Below are 25,086 nucleotides of genomic sequence, written 5' to 3' on the forward strand. Positions count from 1 at the left end.
AAAACAGATTTGACCATCTCAAGCAATAAAGCACCAATAAAAGGCTTTAAATAATACTGTTTTTACTAATTTCTTTAAAACTGACAGAGCAGGAACCTAACATACCTCCGCTGGAAGCTTGTTCCAAAGGGAAGGGGCCACAACCAAAATAGCATGGTGGCTTGTGTTGCTTCTATTGTATTCCTTAGGTGTCACCATTTTTAACATCATGAACTGTAAGGAGCAGATGGGATAGGTTACTCTTCTGTGGGAGAGATGTTCCGACAAATATCAGGTTCCTAAAATGTCAGGTAGTTATTCAGATTGTTTGGTACAAGTACTGATCAGAATGTACTGGAGTCATCCATTCAAATGAATGAGGGCTATGGAAATGCACAATCTGCATGCATACTTTGTTTGTACTTTTACTCTTTACATTGGATTGTTCTTCTAGAGTTTGAAATGTTCATGGCTCACCTACTCAGAAAGTGGGGCAACAGGAAACAGATGAGTTAAATGAATCAGATCTATTCCAAGATGATCCATTCTAGGGCTAGAATAGCCATAGCTGCCAGTCATGTCCATAGCTTGTCCAAGAACTCACTCTGTATTATCATCAGAAGGCTATGTCTGTTTTAACAGAGATTTCCACCATTAAGTTCCTGCTCTTGGAGCAATATGTGAACTTTGTTTTTCCCAACATATGCATTTTGTGCATACATTTCTCGAAATGTGCACACTTGCTCACACAAATTGATTTTGTGTGCACACTTTTTCCTAATATGTTCATCCTGTACACACCACCCCCCACACTGTGTGCACCCTTTTCATTTCTTGTGTGGGCTCTATTTTATTGGCAGATTTTATAGCAACATGTAGATAAGTGTCCAAGACCAATTTTATTCCAGTTTATGTATAAACTGCAAATGAGGTAAGTTCAGATCAAAATATATCCAGACAAAAATGAAACAAAAATTATATACATTAAAATGGGGTGGCACCTTAATTACTACTCTTATATTCCAGTGTGAGCTTTTGTGACCCCATCCACTTCTTCAGATATGGTAGAGTGAAGCAAAACTATTGGTTGTATACAAGGCAGGCATGGGTAATGAAGAAGCAAGGTGACAATAGCACTATTGACACAAGTAACTAACAGTAAGAATGTTGTTTGCATACACATCTGGGTTTCAGTGGATAGTCCTATGCAATCTGAAAGTAGTGAAGTAGCAGGAACCTCAAGCAAAAGCCAACTCTTGCAGAGTGTAGCGTTTATCCCATGGCCCCTGCTTGTTTCACCAAACCCAGAGCTCACAAAGCTATCCCAACATGCCTCTTGAGACGCTGCCACCAGTTGATTTCTTTATCAACTTATATTTCTTTATGAAAGACTAGGGTCCATTCAGTACTGACTTTTTAACAGAAACAGGTTTATTGATTACACGTGGTTTCAGGAATAATTCTTAAGCACATTCTTAAAGTTCCACAAAGCTTCAATATTTTACTTTAATCTCTTCTATATTAATTAACACCGGTCACACTCTGACTAATCACTGCCCAATGACTCCTTAAACACTCTCTGCCTCAAAACCCCAAACTATTCTCTTCTCTAGCCCTCTCTCTGAGTCTGACGCTGACTGAACTTCTCTCCCAGGCTCCGCCTCTTCAGCAGCCCCTCTGGCCCCACCTCACAACCATATTAACATGCAACTTATGAATAATACATAACTTATAATGCATAACTTAGGGTGGACGCCACATTGAGTCTGTTATGCTGTACAATGAAATCCCAGTTGATCAATTCCCAGAGTCAGTGTCTGGTTTTGGTGAAGGGTTTAGAGCAAACAAGACTATAAGGAGATCTGTTTATTAATGTATACAGCAAACTGTATAAGAATCCCTGACTGATATTTAATTCTTTTGATGCACTCTGGAAATTATAGAGGTATCTTATCTCAGTTTTCTTTCTTTCCAGGTTTTCTATCACCTTTTCTATCTCATGTACTTAAAATGTCTACTTGTCACAGCAGGAGCTTTTCACACCTTTTGTAGTTTGTAAATCAGCTTGTTTTACTTTCAGACTGTAAGCCGCCCAAAGTAGATTCGCTGAATCTAGATGGGCGGTTGTGACGGACAGCTCTCAGAACACTCCTGTCAGTCAGGTCAGAGCTCAGATGTGGGAGCCTATGACATGACAGGAGGGGCAGAACCAGGGAAATAAAAGGAGAAAGAAAGACAGTTAAAGACAGTTTAGGCAGCTAGGGCCGTGGTTGTGTTAGAGAGAAGAGTAATAGAGAGATAGAGAAAGAGATAGGAATAGGACAAGTCTTGGAAAGTGTATGTGGTTAAGATTGGAAAGAGTTAAAAGTGCTAAGAAATAAATAAATAGTTGAATATATAAATACCTTGATTAAAGTGAATCTACATAAGCAAACATAAATGTAACCAAAGCAACGTTTATTGAATGAATAATATACCATCCATGATTTTCTTTATATGATTTACCTACAAACCCATAAATAAACAATGTTATATTGGACAACACTGATCTAATAGTCATATTTGGTACAGAGAGGAACATATCCTCTGGTGGCAGCGAAAAAGGGTGAAAAGTACATGTCATGCCCGAATGGGAACCTGGGTGTGTAGAAAAACAAACAGGGGGACTGCGGGAGTGTGACAGTGGTGTAAAAGCTGGAAAACAAACAAACAAATAAAAATACTTTGCAATTGGTCACAGGGAGGTGAGCATAGGCTTTGTTTGCAATTATAGCTGTTTGCCAGTGTTAGCATTAATGTGTTCTCATCACACAAGTAAGGGGATCATATGAGCAAGGTGAGTACTCCAAGCTTGCCATCTCCATCATCATGTTCCTAGACACAGAGGCTGAAATGCATCTTTCCAAACTGAACAAATTTTAGTGCCCAGATAGGAGTTATTATTTTTCGGTTCCAAAAGTCTACCAAAGTCACTTCTTTGAAACACTGATGGATTTCCAGTTTCCAGCAGTGTGCTATTTGTAATCGATGACTCCTTGCCTGAGATACCCATGTTAAAAGTATGGATTGGAAGGCTTGTGCCTTGAGGGGACCAAACTTGGAGCCTGTTTGTAATGTCACTAAACTCATATGAGTTGTAAGCTCTAAAAAAACACCTCACTGATCTGTGTCAGAGACAAAAACTGTCTTTGTGTGTTGAAGTAATTTTCCACTGTCATATCAGATAGAAATATTTTATACCATATTTTATAAAATTAAGTTGCGTAGCCATTCACATAACTTTTAAGGTGACATTAAACTTAAACATCACATTTAATGCCTTCCAACTCTTTATAATCCCTGCCACGTTATGTCCCATTTTCACCTATCATAGATCTTTCCTTTAGCACAACTTTACTACCACTGCCCCTCAGAGGAAGAGCTAACTTTAGTTAGCAGCTAGATAATTAAGAATTTTGAGAGATGCTCCAATTTTGCCTGTGTAGTTTGATAGCTTTGATTAGTAAAAAGGGGAAAGAAAACAAGAAAATCACCTTTTTCTTTTGTATATTGCTTATAACACATATGCAATAAATTGATCCACACAGTTCCTTAGAAATGTATGTGTGCCACAACTGCTAAATGTTACCAGCCTCAATCATGGAGCATGACCATTTGTGATGGGTTCGATTTGGGCCTGAAGAGAGGCCAGGAACATATCAGTACCCAAGAAGCTGGAAGACTAGTTCAAATACTTGTGCAACTGGATTGGCCCAGTTTCCTTGCTCCTTGGCTTCCCACACTAGGACATGTCCTACCAGTATCTCCTGCCCACTTGAGGGCAGCACACTATCAATCAATTCAGAGAAATATCAGCAGATTGAGATGAAACCCTCTAAACCAAAGATAGCCTTTTCAACAGCTCTGTAATAGCATGCTAGTATTGTAATTCAAGACATTTATATTAAATGAGTCTCACTTCTGTGGGACAGATCCAGAAAAAGGCTGTCTGGAATTATTGCAACAAGCAGTATTTTTTTAAAAAATATCTGTACAGCTATAGAAGGAGTTAATTGGAGGACAATACGGTGGATGATTAATATCCCCAGAATGAAAGAGCTGAGCTAGGTTTGCTAGCACATATTAATTAAGGCAGTGAGACAGTGTAGGGACATATCTTTTTGATGGAGGCCAAAGGAGACTTTGTATTCTGACAGAAATAGCCACCTTCTCCTTTCTCTGCAATATAATAAACTTCCTTGTTATATGATTGCCTTCTGAAATGATTGTCATAATCCCAGTGTGGAAGCGAACAGATTCATAAATAGATTCAGAACTCAAAGGCATTCTGCTCCACAGGGTTTGGTATTTATTTATTTTTAGATCTTTTTTTAAAAAAAGAATTTTATCAAAGCTAACAAGAAAAATCAGAAAGGGGGATTCAATAAAAGAAGTCAGTAATGAGAGGAGCTATGAAATCGGGAGCCGTATTGTTTTAGTTCCCAGCCTAATAAATCATATTAATTAAAAGAGAGATGTTCAATCTTCTGTTCCTATCAAGCCTACATTTTCCCAGTACAGGAACCTTTAGAAACTAAGGGAAGATAAATGGAGAAGCAACAACAGAAGAAGCAAGGGAGAAAAGGAATAGGGCACATCCTAATCACACAGGGTTACTAACAATTCCATAAATCATCTGTTCTAGTCTGACCTCCGTGGTATCACTTGCAGAAATATCAGCCTGATCTGCATTCACTTTGTTTTGCCTCAAACAAACAGAGGAGTAAGGCTCAGCTCTGTAAAAATTCATTATACCCTCACAATCAGCATTTCAGGAAGTAGTTAAAATGTGCTTGAACAATACTGCACCTGTCCACCCACCTTTCACTGAAAAATGGCTTTCATTCTCCTGTGCTGTTTAGGATAATGGTCCCCTTAATGTTTCTCTGTGTGTGTGTGTGTGCTTTGTTTGTTTGTTTTCTGTTTGTTCTCCAGTTAGAATGGGGTTCTCAAAGAATCCATCATGGCTATCTTCTCTTGTAGTCAACCATGAGATTAGAAAGAACATTTTATTAAACTGGCAACACCCCTTTATTTCATTAAAATCAAGCAATCCAAGTAAAATGTCCTGATCACCTTTGTTGATTAACAGTACACAGATGACATTTATTCCAAAAGCCCTCTGTCAGTATAAATGAATTGATCATAGCATCACTCAGGAGAAGAGAAGAGCGGATCAGAAGAGAAGGGAGAATTCCTCTCACTAAATAATTGAGAGGACTCCAGAGGTCCTTTTGTCCTGAACCGGTCACTAGGTGCATCAGTTTAGGCTACAATCCCATACAGGTTTCAACATAGTTTTTAATCTTATACTTGTAGACCAGCTCTATGTATACAGTTTCAGCTTGATTACTAAAGTGGACACAGAAGTGCCTAGGCCTTCTTCCAAAAATCAGTGAGCCTGGATAGTGGCTGAAACCACAGAGAGCATTCCAAAATTTTGATGTTACAGTGAAGAATATCTTTTTTCCAACTGCCAAAATAAGGGTTCCTTACAGATGCCAGGAGCAAGCAGATTCAGATTCTCCTTGGTACGTATGTGCCATCGATTCACTTCTGATTTATGATGACACTATGGATTAAGGACCTCCAAAAGGTTCTCTCAATAACAGGTCTTGCAAACTAAATTGGTGATTGACTTGATATATAGAAAATTTTGGACAATTACCCTTTCAAATATAGGGGAGGAGAAGGAAAAGCTACTGCGAAATTGGAGTATCACGTTTCAAAAGAAGAAAAAGAGGATATGCAAGAGAATGCTGATGTTTGGTAGAACTGATATTAATTTACAATTAACTAGTGCCATTAATTTCAATGGCATTTGCATAGAATAATTTCTTGCTAGATTATTCCTATAGTCATCCCAACAACTGAAACTATCAAGGTGGCTAAAAAGTCAACAGATTTAAATGATTCGGGTAACCTGGTTATTCCTAACCACGGTTTGCTGAAATGTGTCATGTATTTTTGTCACACATGAAAAACCTTAGTTCCTTACAAAAACCTGAGAAAACAGGAAAACAGTCAATAAAAGGAGGGAGTAGAGAAAGGAGATAGACCCTGCAGCATTACATGATACTATTGTGAAATAATAGAATATATATGTAAAGTAGGCGCTGTCGCGCACCCCTAGTGCCCCCTGTATGTTTTGCCTCTCACACAAGTTCACCTTTGAACACAACTTGTTCTTTTCCCCTTATTCGCTGCCACCAGAGGATATTATCCTCACTATATCAATTATGAATCTTACAATCTTGCTGCCAAATATAACAAGGTTTACTTATGGATTAGTAAGTAGGAAAATCATGGATGTTCTATTATCTTTCATTCAATAAACATGAATTTGATTACATGTAAGATTGCATGTATTCAGTTACTTTAATCAAGGTCTCAATATATTCTGCATGTCTATGTACTTCTAATTCCTTTTAACTCTTTAATATTCTCTAACATCCCAACTGTCCAATATCTTGTCTAAACACTTCACAGTCTTCTCTCTAACTGACCCTCTGTCACACACAGTTCTGTTGACTCCTGTCTTGTCATAGGCTCCTGCACTAGAGCTCTAAAATGACTGACAGGAGTGACGTGTGGGCTGTCCACCACAAGCACAAACAACTATTTTGAAGGTGTGGATTAGAACCAATGAAGGCTGCTTGGAATGTTTTAGGATTTGTCCAAAGTGAAACAAATCAATGTATGAAAAAGGGTCTAAGCATGGTGGGGATGGGGGCACATACCTAAGCCTTTTCTCCTCATATCCCCCTTGTTCATGATTCCTGATCACAGAAATCCTATAAGTGCATTCAACTGAACTCACTCACACACTTCTTTTCACTCAATTGTGTGAAGCCTCAAAGGTCTGGCTTATTTTTCGGAGGTGGACATGGAGGTACGGGCCTTTGTGTATTCCCACTTCACTCCCTACAATAGTAGGGTTTCTTAATCAGTACCATGCCATTCCTTGAGATTCAAGGCCAAACCATGAGATTGGGGCCTGTCCTCATGATGTCACAGAAACAGGGCAGGCAAGCTGTAAAAGAAGACTGGAACTGGGCAAACTGATGGTGAAATATAAAAGTGGGGGAATCTTGATAAATGTGTCCAGCTTCTGGGTAAAAACCCAGCTGACCATATAGCAGTCCTGGGATATTGGGCAGGTGGTAAAATGAAGGATGAAGTAAATTAGTTAGAGAGTATGATTGTTTGGTCATTACTTTTTTTAAAAAAATGTCTCCAATATGTCTTCACAATTCATTTGGAAAAGGAAATCGTTACAGCAGGAACAAGCTGGATATTTCCAAGACTTTCCTTTTTTAAGACTCAGGCAGAATATGCTTGATTTTTTTTTTTTTTTTTTTTTTTTTTTGAGCAGGTAGGTTCATTTTGGTTCATTTCCAGCACTTGCAATTGCTGGAAATGAACCAAAGTGGAGCTTGTGGCTGTTGATTTGCCCTCCATCATCAATTTGCCAATATTTTGAAGTAACTTAAGAAGAAAATATCAGGAAATTAAACACGTCCCCTCCTCCATGGAGGGACAGTGAAAGTAAAAGGTTTTTTAAAAAGTGTTAGGACAGTACTAACGCACTGCATCACTTTGAAAAAATAAAAGAAAAATTGAAAATTTCCTCCTGGAAGCAGGTGGTGACAGAAGAGGGCAAAGATGGAAATCTTGTTTTCTTAAAAGAGCTGGACTTAATGGGGTCTCTTGAGGTGTGTATGTTATTTGAAAACAAGGATTGCACCCAGTGGTGTATCAGATCACTTCCTGACCTTAAGCAACCTTATGGAGTCCACATCAATCTGCACCAAATAAGTCTCTGTAGACAAGCCCTAATCTAGACTGTATTTTCTATTAAACTTTGATGTGTTTTGAAATATCTGAGGACTTTTCGTTGCTAACTTCATGGGAATTATGTTGAAGTAATGAATATCTGATTTGAATTCCCTAATTGAATAAGATAAGCTAATCATCTTTTAAGATCAATATTAAAAATTCAAAAATATGTGAAATCTTTTATTTGTCATCTAAAATTCTCAGTTACTTTTATTGCTTCTGCTTTGTTCAGTTTCTCTCGTCTTACACTCTGTTTTAAATTCAATGGGAACTAGAAACAGTAGATACTGGGCAACCATGAAGAGATCATTCCCTTTCCTTGTTGAATACTGCCACAAAGCATCCTAAAGAGGCTTGAAAAACTGGCACCCCAAACTGAAGATGAGGCATAGGTGTTTTAACTTATGTAAGCCGCCCCGAGTAGACGTTGTCTAGAGGGGCGGGGTAAAAATCAAATAAATAAATAAATAAATAAATAAATAAATAAGTAAGTAAGTAAGTAAGTAAGTAAGTAAGTAAGTAAGTAAGTAAGTAAGTAGGTAGGTTTCCAGATGAAGGATGGGGAAATCTGTCAATTCCATGGTCTCCTTATTCTGTTTAAAATTAAACGAAAACAAAATTCCCTCTCAGTGAGTGACAGGCTGGCTGATCAGTCAGGTTCACTGTCTCCCCCCTGAAATGTTGTAAAGTCAGGGAAATTAGGATCAGAACAAAACTGAACTGAAATTCTCACTCACCCCTAACCTGGCTATGCATGGATGCCAATGCAAATAGAAAACAAACTGTTAGACATACAGTATGTCCATGAGCTTTGTGTAGGTCCTGGCCTTGCCTATCATTTGTAACTGTTGCTCAAGCATGAAAACAATGACAGGCAAACTGCTGATTAATTGTAAGTTAAATCACAACCAATAATTAGCTACATCATGGAGCTCAGGCACAGACTGTTCCCCCATTGCTAGAAATTGTCCTAGTTCTCCACTATAAAATGCATTATGTATTTTAGTACACTGCATAATCTCTCTCCAAGAAATGTATTAAATGTTGCTGAAGATGAGGCAGGCAAGGCTGGCAAAGTTGTTTATGACAATTCCCAAGAAGATGTACTTAATAAAGTTCAAGGTAATTATTTCATTAGTATCATGTATCCCATGACACCTATTTGCTAATAATAACATCTATATGTTTTGTTGCTCACAAGGAAGTCTTCATAAATAGTTCTGGTTGTACTATCAAGCTGATGAAGGGGATCTAGTCCTGGACAACCTCTAGATGTATATATTTCATGGAAGTTCATCAATTTAGCGCTAAAAAAGAAAATGTTCACAGAGATTTCACCTTGCTCTTACAAAATCAATGGGCACATATATACATGGTTATATTTATTTATTTATTTATTTATTTATTTATTTATTTATTTATTGGACTTATATACCGCCCCATAGCGCTACAAGCACTCTCCGGGCGGTTTACAATTTTTAATTATACAGGCTACACATTGCCCCCCCAGCAAGCTGGGTACTCATTTTACCGACCTCGGAAGGATGGAAGGCTGAGTCAACCTTGAGCCGGCTACCTGGGATTTGAACCCCAGGTCATGAGCACAGTTTTAGCTGCAGTACAGCGTTTTAACCTGATTGTAATGTTCCTTGTTGTTGCCATTGTGCAGAAATAAAGTGTATCTAAACTGCACAATTATAGTAGTTTAACCACCAGGCTCCATTCTGCAACATCCTGGGATGCATAATTTACTATGGTTAGATGTCTATGCTTCTTGTTGAGATCAGAATTCTCTGCTGAAGTTCATGGCAAACAGAGAACTCTAAGTACTAGGGGTAGGATTTGGTTGGTTGGTTGGTTGGTTGGTTGGTTGGTTTTGGACTACAGATCCCATAATTCTCCATTCTGGGAGTTCTACGTGACAGGCAAACCCCTTATGAACACTTAAATGTGGCTCACCTGGAACAAAATCCTAAACTGGAAAGGTTCAAGGCCTAACTAGACTAAGCATTGCCTAACTCATTGTTCATAAAGAAAGCTCCCAGCTAGCACAAGGGCAGGAACAGAAACCCTGGGGCAGAGCTGGGCCTCAAAGATTTCATGTTTATGTCTTTTTCCTAGCTGAACCACACTTAGGTGTCCGGCTGTCTGGTAGAAGTCTCAGAATGGAGAATTAGGGATTTGTAGTCCAAAACTCCCATCCCTAATAAGTCCTGTGTGACGTTTGCCCTCATGGCCCCTGTTTGTCTCACTAAACACAGAGCTCACGAAGGCAAACCAAAACACCTATTGACACGCTGCCACCAATTGATCTCCTTATCAACGTACTTTACTTCGAAAAGATGAAGGTTCATTCAGTACTGACTTTTTAACAAAACAGGTTTATTGAATACAGCTGGTTTCTGGAACAATTCATAAGCACAATCTTCAAGTTTTATCAAGCTTCAGTATTAACCTTCTATAGTTATTACCACAATTTACAGTCAGACTAGGTAAAGGTAAAGGTAAAGGTTCCCCTTGACAATTTGTCCAGTCGTGTCCAACTCTAGGGGGCAGTGCTCATCTCTGTTTCCAACCCATAGAGCTAGTGTTTGTCCAAAGACAATCTTCCGTGGTCATGTGGCCAGCACGACTAGACACGGAACACCGTTACCTTCCCACTGTGGTGGTATCTATTTATCTACTCACATTTTGCATTTTGCATGCTTTCAAATCACTATGTTGGCAGGAGCTGGGACAAGCAACGGGGGCTCACTCCGTCGTGTGGATTCAATCTTATGACTGCAGGTCTTCTGACCTTGCAGCACAGAGGCTTCTGTGGTTTTACCCGCAGCGCCACCACTCAAACTAATCACTCCCCAAACTATCCTTCTCTCTCTGATTCCTAACACAGACTCTGACTCAACTCAACTCTCCTCTCAGGCGCCACCTTTTAACATCCCTTTCGGCCCCACCTCTTAACCATATTAGCATATAACTCATGAATAATACATAACTTATTGCATATCTTAGGGTGTTCGCCACATACTGTTTCAAAGAACAAATCATAAGAATCCATGGAACTGAGCTGTGCCAGTTTAGAATAGTATCAGATTAGTGTAGGTGTTTTGTGTGCACACGCACATGCATGCTTGTGTGTATGCTTATGTGTGTAGTCATAATGAGAATTACATTGTTGTCAGTTCTCCCTTTCCTGGTAACATTTTTCCACTTAAAAGCCAAAAACAGCTTGAGTCCCAAGAATGAAGCTATAGTGCAAGTGGCATGGTAATTAAGGCAATGGCTAGCCCCCAAAAGCTAGACACTGGTTAGAGTTCTCAGACAGAAAACAAAGGAAGGAAGAAGACACGGTAGGCATTAGCTGTTGGAATTTTCTTGGTGCTATGGCTGTGATGGTTGTGTAAAGATGCCAGGCACCAGCTGTGCTTTGGTATGAGTTATCAGTATGGTATGAGTTATCCCAGTATTGGGCACCAAAGTGCTTATCTGTAATTTGGGTTTTTACATAATTGCAAGTTACCCAGAGATACTGCACTCCAAGGCATGATGCAGAAATAAAAATCCCAGAGTTACAATACTTGAGGAAAAGAGTAGAGAACATCCTGAATGTTGGAAAGCAAAAAAGAATGACTGCAAAATGGAGAGGGAGCCTATCACAACCATCTCCTCAAGTGGGTACCTTCCAGATGTGTTAGATTCCATCTCGGACCATGCCTGGCCAGCATGATGAATGGCTGGCAGTGATGGGAGATGTAGCCCAACAGATTTCGAGGACACTGAAGCAGGTTGAAGAAAAATATATGACCTGTTAAACAGCTGGCCACTTGGACTTCAGAAGTGTTTTAACTAGTGGTTGCTGCAATTCACTTACTGCATTATTTTTCCCAGATCCAACTGAACCTAAGGTCAGCTCAAACAACTGATTAGCATTAGAACAGTGCTTAATGCTCTCATTGCTAATCATCCAATTAGTGCTCAAGATCTTTTTTTTAACAGCAAAAGTGCTACCATTCAACTCTGTCATGGGTAATTAGCTGCTGAGAACTGACAGGTGCTAATCAGAATTTTAAACGCTTAATTGGGCAGAAATATGCAGTATTAGGGATATTGGGTGAACCAATACTAAAAGCAAGATCCTACAAATTCTTTGATGGAATGCAATGTGACTTATTTCTAAATAAACATGCATTAGGACTGCATTGCTAGAGTGGTCAAAGTATTCTATAGGCACAGGTCTTTCACATTTTTTATTATGTCTGCAGGAATTCCCCCAGCAAAAATCTGGGTCTTTAATCAAAATCTCATTGAGATCCATGTAAGGTGCCTCTCTGGTAACTGCCAAACCCCATGAGGCCGGACCATCTGGCCTCAGGGGGTGGAGCTTTGTTAACTCCAGCTGTGCAGGGATATTCATATATGAATACTCCCACCTCTAATGGCTGCTTGAGGCCTGATGAAAATTGTTACACAGACACAGCTCCATTATTTGCATCACAAAGCGCCCTGTTCCTGCTTACAGAATTTCACAGGAGCTGTTTTTCTCTGTGTCTTTATTCTTTTTTTAATGGGCAAGATTGCTGTAATAGCACATTGATCATGGCTTGTTTTGTCTTTAGCTTCAACGTTGGGCAACAGAAGGAATCTTCCAGTGTTTGCTCCAGCATATACAGTATGTAGGAATATTCTATAAAAAGGTGAAAATGTTCAGTTATCTGCCTTCTTCAGTTGTATTCATTGCCCTTTTGGGGGCTAAGCAGAAAAAACAGGAAATGGAGGCATCAGAAACTGAAGGAAGGGTCAATGTTTACATCTTTTGGATTTCTCACAGGTTTCAGTTGTGGAAAAGGACCACACCACAGCATGTTCCTGCATGATTCCCATCATCCTTCAAGTAACACACATGTCAGCATGAAGACAGGAAGTACTGAGATGTTCCAAACTGATGTTCAGCCAAAGCATTGGCCGCTTCACTTCTTGCACTCCGTTTCTGGTCTGGCACACTGAGATGTAGGCAAGCAGCTCGGGAGCACAATTTTACACATAATGATGCTCAATTGTCATATCGCTCAATGTCTCTCTAAAGATTTTGGGAGAGATGTTCACAATTTAGCAGCCCAAATAATAAGAAAAGAAGATCCTGCCAGGCTCAGTTTTGCTAGGAACTGGAGAGTGCAAAGCAGCCAATGAACTAATGAGCAATAATTAAAATTTGGATATAATCCAGTGTGCACAGTGTATTAAATTCAGCATTGTTCTTTTGATTGTTTTGGTGGTGCCTATCAGGTAAACAAAAATCTCCAAAAGTATTTCCTGATATATAAATTCCAGTACATTAGCTGCAATTTTTTCAAGTATGTAGTTCAGAAAGCAAGATATTTAGAACATCACATTCCCAGGCTTTTTTTGTTCCTCATGATATATTCTGCACATGCTATATTTTGCACATGATTGGTTTAATTGCATATCTTGGCATTTTAAGATATACTTTTGGGGGGCTGTTTAACACAGGAAAAAAGTGAATAGCAGGAGAAATTACTGATGTATAAAAGTATGTATGATGTAGAGACCACAGATGAGGATAAGCTTTTCCCCCTCTTCTGTGATAAGGGAACCCAAGGTTGTCTCCTGAAGCCACATGGTGAGAGAATCAAGGCACATAATGGGGGGGCACTTGTTCAGAGACCTCATGATTAGCTGTGGAATTCACCGCCACAAGATGTAGCCATCAGTGCCCAACTTGTAAGGTTTTAAAAGGGAGATTAGATAAACCCATGAAGGTAAGGGTCATCTCTGGCTGTCAGTCAAGATCCATATGTCACTTTCAGTATCAGAGGCAGTATGTGTAGAACATTAATTGTGGTGGAGGCACAGTTATACCCATGTCTATCTGGTGGGCTTCTGCCAAGTAACTGGTTGACCACCTTGTGATCAAAATACTGGACTAGGGAGACCCTTGGTTTGATCCAATTCCAAGCCAAAGTTAGGCTCTTCCTATGGTACTCTGAAGGGTGAAACACAAGTGGAGAAAAAAAGGATTCACTTCACATTTTTTACATATGATTACTCAGTCCTAGCCTCCCAGAACTGAAATCAGTCATAGTAACAATATATGTAAATGCTTATTCTGCTCTTCCAGAAAAGAATGAATGAATGAATGAATGAATGAATGAATGAATGAATGAATGAATGAATGAATGAATGAATGAATGACCAGTTAATCAATTTTCTCCCTGCTGGGCAAATGTATAAGGATCTCTTTTTTTAAACTTCTACCAAAGTTTGTGGACACACACACTACACTTTGCACAGAAAACCTGATTTTTTTTCCACAGAAATTCTTGTACTTGGCATGGAATACAAAATGTTAACAAAAAAGCAAGTTTTTTTAAAAATTTTTTTAAAAAAAACAGCTTTTCTGGGAATGATGGTCTTTTAGTTTCCACAGTGCAGTATTTGTCCTTTTTTTTGTCCTTGTCAAGGATGAGAATACCTCTGAGTATTCATTACATCTATGGAGATAAACCAAATGAACTTGCAGTTGATCAACAAAACAAACTCTTCCATAACTTTTGGGTGATTCTACTGTCTTCTTTAGCATTTAGCAGATCTGAACTATTTCAAATATGTTGAAATAAACATAAATATTGTGACTCCAGTGTGATTTAGTGATTAGAATTTTGGGATAGGATTTAAGAGAACAAGGTTTGTGTCTGATTTATAAAACTCAGTAGCTGACTTTCAATCAATCCCTACCTCACAGGGTTGTTGTAGAGAGGATAGATTGCACAATGTACTGAACTCCTAGAAGAAAGATGGACTATAAATGTGAATAGTAATAATCAATAATATATAAATTTCCTTGGCAGAGGCTCCAGGCCTTGCTTGCCATATATGGGAAAAAAGGGTATTGGAAAAAAAGTTGAATTCTAAATTATATTTCTTCCATTCATGGTGAAATTATTTTCACCAAGAACATTAATCCTGTGGATTGTTGCTCATCAGCAGAGAAACAAAGGTGGTTGTCTAGGCTGATCATAAAGGAAAATTTGAGACGGATGCCACTACTTAAAAACCATTGGCACTTTTTGCTGTCTTTTTTTTTTTACGACATTGTCAACCCAAACAAGTTCCCATAGAAGCTTTATGCAGCATTTGATGTATTGCTCGTGTCACAACTAGAAGAAGGTATTATGGTGAAATTCTAACTCTCCACATAAATTATACTGGGAGAAAATGAATTCCAGCCCCATTCAGACAATTATGAAGGTCTCTGTATAACACTTTACCACCCCCTAGGCTTGGAGAAGCTGTAAGGAATTATATCTGCATTCTAACCAAGACAAAAGGAAACTGCACTGTTGTAAGTTTGGGTTTTGATTATTATAAGGGGGAAAACCCAGATATTTGAGATATAGGGGCAATGGATATAGAAACGGGGGAGATAAAGAATATGTGATACATTTCTAAACTTTCATGTATTGTGCTTCAATTAAATAGAAAGTGAGATGGCCAGAATTTTTAGGGTCACAAAAGAGTGGCAAATTATTAGTTATTTAGTTTACTCTTGTGGTAATTTTTACTGTCAAGCAGGAAGAGAGGTCTTGAGCAGAGTTTCTGCCAAAATGACTTGGCGGCTTTAAGCACTATGTACACCGCTTGGTGTGGTGGCGCTGTGGGCTAAACCGCAGAAGCCTGTGCTGCAGGGTCAGAAGACCAGCAGTTGTAAGATCGAATCCATGCGACGGAGTGAGCGCCCGTCGCTTGTCCCAGCTCCCACCAACCTAGCGGTTCGAAAGCATGCAAATGCAAGTAGATAAATAGGGACCACCTAGGTGGGAAGGTAACAGCGTTCCATGTCTAAGTCGCACTAGCCATGTGACCACGGAAGATTGTCTTTGGACAAACACTGGCTCTATAGCTTGGAAACAGGGATGAGCACCGCCCCCTAGAGTCGAACACGACTGGACAAAAATTGTCAAGGGGAACCTTTACCTTTACACCGCTTTGGATAATTAGGCAGTTATGCATCTGGTGCTATCTCATATAGTAAAACATGATGGGTTGATGCTGTATTCTTCTGTTCCTTTGTTCTGTCTACTGCCTTTTTTGTCCCTTCTAGCAACATTATACAACCCTCTGGCTTCTTTCACAAGCCCCATTCAGATGTTGTGTAATGTAGATGAAATAAACACATGAAGAATGTCACACCTGGTCACAGTCATCTATGTGCTGATAATTTCCCATTTAGATTACTGAAATGCATTGTAAGCTTGGGTGTTTTTTTAAAAAAAAATAGCTAGCAAACTGCAATTTAATAATTATTATTTATCTGTTCATTTAAGATATTTATGCCCTGTCTTTGTTCCTCAACAGGAGTCAAGGCAACTTACAATATTAATTTTTTTAAAAAATATTTAAAATATTTTGCCATTGGTCCAGTACAGTATAAGAGAGAGCTCCATGCTATAACATATTCTTTGAAATCAGCATAGGACAATGCTTGTATTCACTACAATGAGCCTGTTAAAAATGAAGCATCGGTAAATAATGGCTTTGAAAGAATTTTTTAGGTATAAATCTCCCAATGCTCATGCAAGAGGTGAATTTTCTCCATCCCTTTCTCAATAGCCCAAGCAAGGCACTATTGAGCTTGGCTTCCATTTTAACCAGAATCTGAAATCCTTGATTTCAGTCTAGTGAGTATGTGCATTGTCTTATACATTAAGACAATGTCTTACATAGATCTATGTCTACATAGATTTATAGGCATTTCAGGAAGTGATATACATTAAGACAATGTCTTACATAGATCTATGTCTACATAGATTTATAGGCATTTCAGGAAGTGATATGTTGAAGGCCACTGCGTAGTTATGACTGATGAGAAGTTCCCCTATTGCCTCTGTTGCAGAGTTCTGAATTTCTCATCAAATTCCATTTTGCTACTCAACAGAAATATAGACTCGCAGAAGAGTATGGCTACAAGTTCCACAGAGTCCACCCCTTTCTCATTAACTAGAACTTAAAATCTCAACAAATGACTCTGAGACATTTGTAGGAGGAATGCTTGCACAAACTAATGTGGTTACAACTTCGAAATCACAGTTTAATCAAACTATTATGATACAAGATGCACCTGGAAAAGTAAGGAAATTCAGACTACCCTCCATCCTCACTTAGCATATGAGCCCACTAATGCACTGTTATTTTCCAATGGCATTCTACTGTAGTTCTCATATTCTTTTCCAACCAACATTTGCTGACATATAAATGCATGAAAATATCTTTCTTCTTTGTCTAATTAGGGATGACCCTGAAATCTTCCCAATTATTGGCGCTATTAGATGTTCTTTTAAGTAAACAGCTACAAACTGTAGACTCAATATAAAGAACTATTCTGATAGGGTTTACTTTGGGTAAAACTACTTGATATCCCAATGGCAACAGTAACTAGAGAATTTTATTTCCTTTTATTTTGGGGGCTACAGCAGATCATGTGCTTCTTCTTATTGATAAATCACTTGCAGGTGATGTCATGAAAGCAGAAGCAATCCACCTCAAGCATTCCTAAGAAGCATTGTTGACAAAAAAGAAAACCAACTTCACATGCTCGGTGGGACTTGCATTTATGCTCTCTGGGACTGTTGTTGCTGACCAGGGCACATTCAAGAAAATAACTTCAAAATAGTCTTACTGGGCATTTTTTCTCTCTCCAGTCTTTTTTCTTTTCTTTCAGTTTTTAAAGAATTTTATTTTCATCTGTGGTATGCCTGGAACAGAAAGAAGAAAACACTTTTGCTTGGTTTTCTTTTCTTTTTTTTTAATATCTCCAGAAGTTAGCTTCCCCCCCCCTTCACATTCTCACTATATTGCCAATATGCCAGATTTTTAAAGCTATATAGTTGTAATAATCAAAATTATTCAACCCCTATTGTAAATCAGGCTTACTGTCAAAAATTACAGACTTCCAGCTGTTTGCAATGAACAAATCAAACAAAAGCAATTGAAATAGCTCAACATAACAAATGTTTCCAGTGGTTTCCCCAAATTCAACTGAAAATGTAACATTTAATGGATTCTACCGTCTCAAAATTACTCAACCCCCTGAATAGAATCCCTCACAACAGGACCAATATACAAAACAGGTATTGTCTCAAGCACACCTGATGCATCTAATCAAGGTCTTCATTAGTTGCACCAGGTGCACTTGAGCAGGAACACATAAAATACCTGACCTTGGCAGCGGTTTGGCGAGTGTCACAGTTAACTGCATGTTAGAAATATGGCTAAGCTAAAAGAATGATCCGAAAAGTTATCCAAAAGGATCATTGCCCTTCACAAGCAAGGAACAGGATACAAAAAGATAGCGAAAGCACTGAATGTTCCTAGAGACACCGTTGGAAGCATAGTTCGCAAGTTCAAAGTTAAAGGAACAGTGGTTACACTACCTGGACAGGGCAGAAAAAGGAAGCTACCAATGGATGCAACCAGATTTCTGGGAAGGCAGGTTGAGAAAAACCCTTCAGGGACTGCAAAATCCCTGCAGCAAAACTTGGTGGCAACAGGGCTGAAGTTTCAGTTTGCACAGTAAGGTGTATACTAAAAGCAGAAGGTTACCATGACAGAATTCCAAGATATACACCACTACTGACCCAAAAGCACAAGAAAAGTCAGCTCTGTTACACTCAAAATCATATAAAGAAGCCACAGAAGTTTTGGGATTCTGTTCTGTGGATTGGCGAAACAAGACTGGAATTTTTCAGCCCAATGGATCAGCGGTATGTCTGGAGGAAGAAGAACGAAGCATATGCTGAAAAGAACACTTTGCCTACAATTGAGCATGGTGGTGGCTCAGTGATGCTCTAGGGCTGCTTTGCATCCTCTGGCACTGGAAACCTGCAGCATGTGGAAGGCAAGATGGATTCATTGAAGTAACAGAAAATCCTAGGAGAAAATGTTGTGCCATCTGTGAGGAAGCTGAAGCACGGGTGACATTGGACCTTCCAACAGGACAATGATCCCAGCATACCTCAAATTCCACCAAAACATGGTTGCAGAAGAAATCCAGGAAGATTCTACAGTGGTCATCACAATCACCTGACTTAAACCCCATAGGAAATCTCTGGTGACATTTGAGGAAGGCATTTGCAGCACACAAACCCAAGAATATTACTGAACTGGAGGCCATTGGTCATGAGGAATGGGCTAAGATTCCTCAGAAACGCTGCCAGAAGCTAGTGTCTGGCTATGCATCTTGTTTGTAGCAAGTCATAGCAGCAAAAGGATGCTCTACTAAATAGTAAAGATGTTTGCCATGAAGGGTTGAATAATTTTGAGGCTGCAGAATTCATGAGAAGTTACATTTTTAATTGAATTTGGGGAAACCATTTAGAGCATTTGTTGTGTTGGGCTATTTCAATTGCTTTTGTTTTATTTGTTCATTGCAAATGGCTGAAGGGCTATACACTCTCTCTCTCTCTGTCTCTCTCTCTCTTTGGAAATGGTCATTTTCTCTCAACTCTTCTCACAAAGAATTCCAAGAAATTTGACCATTTCAGATTTCATCAGTTTAGTATCCTACATCTATGTAACTTCTGGAACACACTGATTTTGTTCCAGATATTTGGTTGTACTTACATTGAAATCAGAGGTACATACTGTTAAAATGTTCAACCATGATTATTCTATTTAGACTGGCTTTGATCCAAATATAAGGTGGCTTCAAAGTATTACTTTGTTTCCCCGAAAAGAAGACATAACCTGAAAATAAGCCCTAGTATGATTTTTCAGGACGCTTGTAATATAAGCCCTACCCCCCAAATAAGCCCCAGTTAAGTGAAACCCCGCCCTCCACCCTTGTGCAGCAACCAGAAGAAGATGACATGACTGTAAAATAAAATATCCCCTGAAAATAAGCCCTAATGTGTTTTTGGAGCACAAATTAATATAAGACCCTGTCTTATTTTCGGGGAGACACCGTAGCCTGATGTATGTCAACAAATAATTCACTAGTTCCGGCATATTTGTATCTTTATGGCATCATCAGTCTCAACACCAGCTTTTCTGATATCAATAAATATCAACTAATCCTTGTTCAGATTAACTACAGTCTAGAGACTAAACTGTTGTTAATCTAGAACTGAAGTGAAAGCTTCCACTTCCTACAGCTTCAACTCAGGAAGAGTAGAGGGGGAAAGTACAAGAACAAAAGATTTATTGCAGATTATTGCAACACTAAACCATTACGTAACATGACATGTGAACTAGGTTTATATGTACTTATAGAAGAATATTTTCTTGGCTTAAACTGTTTCATATTCTAAACAAGGTGGGCAACACATGGGCTGTCTTTCTGGAAACAGCATTCTTGCTCATGGTCAATGGGTGAATTATGGACCATCCTCTCACAATCCCCCTGATCCTCCTGGCAATCCTAATGCAACAAATTCCTCTTCCTGCTGCTTGTGGGGTTAGGGCAGCCATGGGGAGCTGCAGTGCACACAGCTTTACACAATGCTATCCTAGGCAATTACAGTAAATCACTCTTAGTCATACAAAGCATGAACAAATCTCATTCTACACATCATTAGTATGGGAGCACACTCTTTTGTTCTCTATGGAGCACCCTACCGCAAAAAGCACAGTGAGAGCTCCATCAAGATTTCTAACATACAAGGTTGCCACCCCAACCCCGAAATAAAGACACGAGACATTAGTTTGGGTTAATGCGGGCCACACTTTTATTCAACTTAGTAATCCAAATAACCTGCCTTTCGGCCAACCAGATATATGGGGGCCTGCTGTAGTGCGGAAAACCATTAAACTGGGGTATAATCATACCCCTAGATGATCAAAAGGGGCGAGTCCCCGGCCGCCAAGCTCCTCGGTCGAATAACCGCCGGATCCTGTCTAGCCGCTAATAAACACCCCAGACCTCAAGACATCTTTAACTGATGCCTGTTGGTCTATGAGTGGCCCAGCGCATCCTTTCCCCACAGGCACCGTGATCGCACGATCCGCAATGCCGGAAGGTCAGACGCGCTGTTAGCTTACTTGATTTATCCATTGGGACACACTGAAATACCGGTTATTTCCGCACTACCCGCCAGTGTGACCGATAGTAAAATCCTAACCACTGGCAACAACCCAGATCCAGTGTGGGATAGGCGAAAAATCCCCCCATCCAAGGCCAATCAGGATAAAGGTCAAAAATTCCTATCCGGCCCCAAAATAGGCGACCACAAATCACACTAGATCAAAGGGCGGGCGGGTGGGTGCCTGAAAGCGAAAGAGGCCGATGCGGGTGGAGAGCCCCCTTATAAAGCCTGCTCTCCACCCCCGGCCAAGCCCGTTCCCGCGATGTCTCGTGCCCTTCCGGGGTGGGTGGCAAACCCCGCCCTCCAGCTCCAAGTCCGAGGACTTAGCGGAGGGCTCACTCTTTGAATTGATGGCTTCACCTGACGTAGTGGTGAATCTTCAGCTTTTCTAAAGAAACAATGCTCAAATGAAGCTGGTTATTTATGTATAATGTATACCAGTTTATCAAACATTTACCTAATCTCTCAGCACCTTGAATAATTAATAGGTGGCATACAAACTAATAAACATTTATGTGTTGTGATTTATTTTCCAACCCAAAGAAGCCTCCCAAATGATTCAGGATACCCCAGGAGCAGAATCTCAGCATAAACCACTTCACTTTTCTCATCATTCTTCCAGACAAGAAAGTTTCCTTTACCAGCCTTGTTGGAAACCTGGAAATCCAATAGTATTTCCCTAGGAGACCACAGAAAGAGAAAAAGCCAAGGCCTCAGATATTGCTAGAATTCACTATCACAACAATTCTTGCTACATTAATCCAAAAGAAAAGGAGGACTGCCCTACACAGCTGTATTTAATAATTTAGTATTTGCTGTAATTGGATTTTTTTTATATCGCTGGAAAAATTGAGATGAGATATAGATTAACATTCATGAGACCATTATTTTCCAGTGGCCCCTCACCTCTGGAACAATTTACCTGTACAGATCTGCCTGGCTCCCTCACTGAGGGCCTTCAAGACTAACTTGAAGACATGGCTATACAGGCAGGCCTTCCCTGCAGCCATTACATGGCCTATCTCCCCTTTTTTTTTCTCTCTCTCTCTTTCTTCTTTTTTTCCTTTCCCATCTTGGACTCTGTGATTAATCTGGACTTTACCTTAGTTTATTTTTATGTTATATGTAAACTGCCCAGAGTAGACATATTCTAGATGGGTGGTATATTAAATTAAATTAAATTAAATTAAATTAAATTAAATAAATAAATAAATAAATAAATAAATAAATAAATAAATAAATAAATAAATAAATAAATAAATAAATAAATAAATAAATAAATAAATATTCCATGGCAGGCTGCCTTCAGTAATGCCATCCACCCATACAGTCAGTCAGTCAGTCAGAAACCTTTATTGGCATACTGAGTACAGTAAAACAGACAAATACAATAACATACAACTAAAATGTTCGCTGTCTAAGTAGTGCCCAGCACATCGGAAAAGGTAAAGGGAAGAGGAAAAGCAAGGAATTATGCAATGATTCTCCTCTTGACCCTTCAGAATCCAAGTCTACAGCTGATGCATTGGGAATTACTCTCCCTGGGGCAACAGCACCAAGCCCCTTGTCCAAACATAATACCTCCACTATGGACCCATACAGAGTTTATAGTAATATCAGTTAGAGGTATGTGCACTAATCATGAGGTTTAATTAATGTGTCAGTTCAATGTTTTCAAAAACAGTTGCATTGGGACTGATTTAGGGGCCATATTTCTCAACTTGTTTTTTAATTTCACTCTGAATTCAGAACTCCAGATCTTTGTGATTCTTTCACTAAGAATTAAGAAGCTAAAACTAAGAAATCTCTATGCCCCAGCCCAGGGTTGTCATATATCTATGAGATTTGCAGGCATAGCAACCCTTTAGGGAGGGTTATCCCTGCCAAATTTCAGAAAAACAAGTACAAGGATTTTTATATCATGTGGCTGTAAATTATGACATTTAAAATAAGGAAACTTTCAAACACTTTGGGGAAAACAGTAGCAGAACTGCCTGAAGGTTGCATAGGTACTTGCCACTTCAGAGGAGATGAAGCCTGCCTTTCTTCAGAAAGGAAATGGAAGTTTGAGCAAGAGGCACCTTTCCAGATCGGTCTCAAATACCTCTTCTCTTCTTTATTTTGTGGACAATTGTCATAAAGTGACATTGGAAATACTAGAGACTCCTTTCAGAAGGATAGGTGCAGTGTTTTGGACAGTTTGGGGGTATTGAAATTTTGGAGCTAGGGGAGAGTTTTGCTACCCTTTACCCAGCTCCATATTTTTCCCCATATGTCATAAAAAACCATATACCTGTATGTTACAGAGGAGATCCCATGTAAGAAACCTGCAGGATTTCAGAAACTTTGGTACAGCTTCTAGTCAGTTATGAGGAATGAAAAAGAGAGACGCTAAAGCACTGTAGATTTGCTTTCTGTTCATCTGGCACTAGGTCCACCACTAATGTTTTCTTTATATGGGAAACATGAGGGGATTTTGTTTTTGAAGACATGCTGTGTCTTTGGGCTACACTATACATTACAAATAGCCATCATTAGATGCCAAAATCTGTCATTGTTCCTCAGAAGTGATTTGGGAAGACTTTTGGGGTTGACCAGTCATGTGTGCAAATAAAGCCTGTGCTTCCCTCAGTCTGTGATAGCTGCTCACAAAACAGGCAAGCTAGCTGGCAAGCAAGAAAAGATGTGAGATTTTCCCAAAAATTTACAAAATGTCTTCTTCTAATAATGAGACATCTGTAATGCATAATTTGCCCCCCCTTGCATTGCTCTGGATCTGAATGGCCAATGAATCTTAGATTTAGATTTCATCCTCTTTGGAGGCAGTTCTAGATGTGGAGACGATTCAAATCTGAAGCACACAACCCCCGTATTAATACTTGGCTAACTCTTAAAATGAAAACAAAGGTCTGCCTTGAAGGTAAGAAGACTGACAAATCTCTCTCTCTCTCTTTCTCTTTCTCTCTTTCACACACTCTCTCATGTGTGCACACGCACACTCATGTACACAGAGGGAGAAAGAAAGAAGATCCTCAGATGCTGTCATCATTGATGGAATGGAAGCACAAACATTGTGGAAAAGGCTGAAATTGAAGCTGATGACACAGCAAGAGAACAATAAGTACAACACAGGGCTCTGATTAATCAAGAGGAAAGATGATTAGAAAGCCAAAGACACTATATTGTGTCTTTGATCCACATGTCCTATCTGTACCTTAGTCACTGGCAGGGATTAGGAGTGATATATTAATTGTTATGGGCCACAGCATATGTGTCAAGAGATATTTATCAAAGCTCCATTTTAAAGTTGCTTGACAGCACACAGTTACATGACTACAGCAGACTCTCGCAACTCTATCAACTCTTGGATGTATTCCACAGGGATGTGGGGGAGGAGGCAGCTATTAAGTATATCAACTAGATTCACTAATCATATTTTTTTTAGCTCAGATGGATCATTTCAGAATTCCTGGTATAGACTTTCCTGGTCGTACTAGATAATTGGTCTGGATCTCGTTGCACTAAATGTCTATTTAAAAATAATGGTCAAAATCCCCAAGAATGTTGTGGCCACATAATTGCTGTGGCACTCTGGTGACAAGTCCACAGTTATGTATTTCAAAAGAATTTGAAAACAGAAACGGGGCTGATAAAAAGAACATCAGCACTGAGATGCTTTTTCATCACCACAGGCCTTTCCGGGAATGTAGAAGAGGGAAACCTTCAGCAGCTGTCTGAAGACTGGTGGATTGTCTCAGCTGCTCCAAGTCACTGGTGCTGAGAACCTGCCTCTTAGATCTGCAGATTTCACAGCCCAGGAAATCTTGGAAGAGAGAACTGTGAGCAGAGCATAAATAAATATTTTGTTGAGAAATGCTTGTTCCTTCGTTCTGCCATAACTATTTTTTAACATGTAATAGACTGAGGTAATTAAAGAAAAGCACTTCAAGAGAAATGAAAAGAGATTAGACCTCTTGACTCAGCCTTTATCTACATCCTCCCATCAATAATCTATTCCTATTGTGGAGCTGATGAGAAGATGCTGGTTTTATGGATGGAGGAAGATGTGGAAAAAACAGGGTCCACGGGGTGCAAGAGTCCTGGATAATAAAGTGGTTTAGGTCTCTGGCTG

General features: G+C 39.3%; 1 long non-coding RNA gene across 1 annotated transcript in view; it reads right to left on the minus strand.

Annotated features, from left to right (window-relative positions):
• The window catches only part of LOC144583322 (uncharacterized), a 28,066-nt gene extending 7,448 nt beyond the window's left edge, over nt 1–20,618 (minus strand). The window contains exons 1-2 of the long non-coding RNA XR_013537046.1: nt 17,552–20,618; nt 106–213 (exon numbers count right to left, since the gene is read on the minus strand). This is a non-coding gene — a long non-coding RNA (uncharacterized LOC144583322). The remainder of the gene's footprint in view (nt 1–105; nt 214–17,551) is intronic.
• Between the last annotated feature and the right edge of the window lie 4,468 nt (nt 20,619–25,086).

This window comes from Pogona vitticeps, chromosome 5 (genome assembly GCF_051106095.1).
Source record: "Pogona vitticeps strain Pit_001003342236 chromosome 5, PviZW2.1, whole genome shotgun sequence".
In the NCBI taxonomy this organism is placed as follows: domain Eukaryota; kingdom Metazoa; phylum Chordata; class Lepidosauria; order Squamata; family Agamidae; genus Pogona; species Pogona vitticeps.